Genomic DNA, 3,813 nt, shown 5'->3' with positions numbered 1-3,813 from the left:
GTCATTTGGCAAAAATCCCTTTGTAATCATCTGTTATAACCTGTTTTTACACACAATTTAATGTTCCAGCTTCTGCTTTGTGGTTACTCCAGGGCAAACATCAACTCCTTGAAAATCAGCTCCTATTATAACTTAATGCAATGAAGAATTCAGGGGAAGAAAAACAGATTTTTTTCTCTTTTATAGGTGTTTGTTTTGAATAAAAATATTTAGGAAAACACAAATGGATAAACTAATTCAAAACAAAAAGATAAGATGATGTCTTAATACTTTAGGTTAGTTGTCAGAAAAATAAAGAGTTGAAACATTCAACTTTCATGCATGACACAAATTTCTAGTTTAAACATTTGTGACTGGAATAGAGCTTTCATCAGACAAATGGTAAAACTGTGTAAGAGTGAGTTCCATTCTACTCAAATTATCCATCTTTTATTTTTTTAAGTGAATTGTATTCTCTTGCTATTTATTCCATCAATGTTGTTGCTATAGTTATAACTGATAATGGCAAAACCTTGTAATGTATTGGCACCTTGCATTAAACTTAGTACACTGAAATATCAGTAGATCAGTCAATGTAGATAACTTTTCCAGTATCTAGTCGAGAGATGATACTAAGTCAATCATAGTAATATATCTCCCTTACCAGTGATTTGTTAAGATCAAAAAGTTCACATCTCTGTCCTCATATTCAGAGAAGTCAATAAAAGTTTAAACAGATAAAATTTAAATTTCAGGCCTCAGTTCAGTTGCTCAGTCATGTCTGACTCTTTGCAACCCTATGAACCATAGCATGTCAGGCTTCCCTGTCCATCACCAACTCTCAGAGCATGCTCAAACTCATGTCCATTGAGTCAGTGATGCCATCTGGCCATTTCATCCTCTGTCGTCCCCTTCTCCTCATGCCTTCAATGTTTTCCAGCGTCAGGGTCTTTTCCAATGAGTTAGTACTTCACGTCTGTTGGCCAAAGTATTGGAGTTTCAGCTTCAACATTAGTCCTTCCAATGAATATTCAGGACAGATAACCCCTTGCAGTCTCAAGAGTCTTCTCCAACACCACAGTTCAAAAACATCAATTCTTCGGTGCTCAGCTTTCTTTATGGTCTGACTCTCACATCCACACATGACTACTGAAAAACCATAGCTTTGAATATACAGATCTTTGTAGGCAGAGTAATGTCTCTGCTTTTTAATATGCTGTCTAGGTTGGTCATAGTTTTTCATCCAAGGAGCAAGTTTCTTAATTCCATGGCTGCAGTCACCATCTGCAGTGATTTTAGAGCCCTAGAAAATAAAGTCTGTCACTGTTTCCATTGTTTTTCCGTCTATTTGCCATGAAGTGATGGGACCAGATGCCATGATCTTCATTTTTTGAATACTGAGTTTTAAGCCAGCCTTTTCACTCTCCTCTTTCACTTTCATCAAGAGGCTCTTTAGTTCTTCTTCACTTTCTGCCATAAGGGTGGTGTCATCTGTATATCTGATGTTATTGATATTTCTTCCAGCAATCTTGATTCCAGCTTGTGCTTATCCAGCCCAGCATGCCTCATGATGTACTCTGCATATAAGTTATTTAAGCAGGGTGACAATATACAGCCTTGACATACTCCTTTCCCAATTTGAAACTAGTCTGTTGTCTCATATCCAGTTCTAACTGTTGCTTATTGACCTGCATACAGATTTCTCAGGAGGCAGGTAAAATGGTCTGGCATTCCCATCTCCTGAAGAATTTTCCACTTTGTTGTGATCCACACAGTCAAAGGCTTTAGCATAGTCAATGAAACAGATGTTTTTCTGGAATTCTCTTGCTTTTTATATGATTCAATGGATTTTGGCAATTTGATATCTGATTCCTCTGCCTTTTCTAAATCCGTCTTGAAAATCTGGATGTTCTTAGTTCACTGTTGAAATCTAGCTTGGAGAATTTTGAGCATTACTTCACTAGTGTTTGAGATGAGTGCAATTGTGCAATAGTTTGAACATTCTTTGGCATTACAACAATGCTATTTAGTTCTATCATGAACATCTCACTGAAGGAAGCTTAGAAGGTTAATATTTTTTTTTGCTGTGAAATGACATAGAGACCAAATTCATTGAACTTTTTGTCCTGAATGACTTGCCTGTTCTAATTCCTTCACAGACCCTCAGTTTCTTCAACTAGGAAGTCATTCTCTCAAGTGAATTGAAAGCTAGTGGGGAGCAACTGAGACTTCAGTGCTTGGTAGACATTAATCCAGGCAACTACTCTTCCCAAAAACCTTTTCTGAGACTGAAAAGAAATGACCAAATGACCTCTGCCTAATCTTATCCAAGGAAACAAGCTGATATATGTTTATTTTTAGAGGATATCCTGAAACATAAAATATTCCCCTACTCTGTGAAGGATAAGGATATCTGATTATTAGAGAAATAAAGTGCTGACAAATAGCAGATATGAGAATGGAAAAGCTGGTGCTGAAGAATTGAATGCAGAGTTTTGCTGCCGCATGGGATGGATTTGAACTCCAGCTCTTTCACTGACTAACTGGCAGTGATGAATTATTATTATTATTATTATCTGAGCCTCAACTGTCTCATTCTAAAATATATTGATGTGTAAATTTCAAAGATTTTTTTTTTGAGTCAGAGATCCCTTTGTTCATTTTTGTATACTTATGACTTAAGTTATAGACTAATTAGATTATACTACATTTAAATCAGTAAGTTCATCAAAAATGTATGAATATAGGAATTGTATGACATGAGAATACATGTTAACATAGACAGCATATTGCCAGGCATATACTTTGCATGTTTTTAAACATAGGTTCCCACTTCTATGCAGAGTTGGCTTGATTCTTGACTCTTCCATGAACTCTCTTGTAAAGTCTGTTGAAGCAGAGACACTATTATACAATGTGGCATATTAAAAATGGTCACACATTTTGACACCACTCTCATTGAGAATCTTCATTTATGTCTCTCCTCCTAAATGTGAATTGGCTATAGAAATGCTTTGTCCACTAGTACAGAGCAGGGTGATGCTGTTCTATTTTGGGGTCCTGGACTTTGCCATTTGTGGCTTCAACTTCATCTTCCTTAGAATACTCAGAGAATTGACTGAGAATTAGTGATACCACATGAAGGGGTATGATATTACAAGAAAGCAGAGAGGCCCCAGGTATTCCAAGCTTCAGGCAATTTTATGTTATTCTAATTGAGGGCCCAGTTATTTTGGGGCAGCAAAGATGAGTCATTCCAAACGAAATCTGTTCAAATTTGATTTATAAACAGAAGAAATAACCAGTGTTGTCTAAAAATACTAAAGCTTAATGTTTGTAAGCAGTGACTGATATATAGACTATGGGATGAGATTTTATTAAGCTGCTCAAGGGGAAGGTCTAGAAGAGGAAGTTTGAGGATCAGGGGATATTAGCCAGTGTTAATCCATAGATTTTGTTGGAAACAAGTTTATGTTTCCAGGGGAATCTGAGAGGCATCTATTAATACTATAGCTGCCATGATGGGATCCTGAAGGATGTTTTGGAAAGTAGTTTTGGTAGTGACTGCTTCTCCACCTCTCAGGATCCTCAGCCAAGTAGTTGGTGTTAGGCCTGTCAGGACCAGCCATCAGAAAGAAGTGGATGTGGAAAGAAAGAAAGCAAGAGCAAGTTGAAACCTGCTGTACACATTTGCTTGCATCAGTCCTCCACTGCTGCTGTTAGTTATTCAGTCATGTCCAACTCTTTGCGACCCCATGGACTGTAGCATGCCAAGCTCCTCAGTCCATGGGATTCTCCAGGCAAGAATACTGGAGTGGGTTGCCCCTTCATTCT

Source organism: Oryx dammah, unplaced genomic scaffold (assembly GCF_014754425.2).
Source record: "Oryx dammah isolate SB20612 unplaced genomic scaffold, SCBI_Odam_1.1 HiC_scaffold_14, whole genome shotgun sequence".
Taxonomy (NCBI): domain Eukaryota; kingdom Metazoa; phylum Chordata; class Mammalia; order Artiodactyla; family Bovidae; genus Oryx; species Oryx dammah.
The sequence above is the reverse complement of the archived record's forward strand: the minus strand, read 5'-3'. Positions refer to the sequence as shown.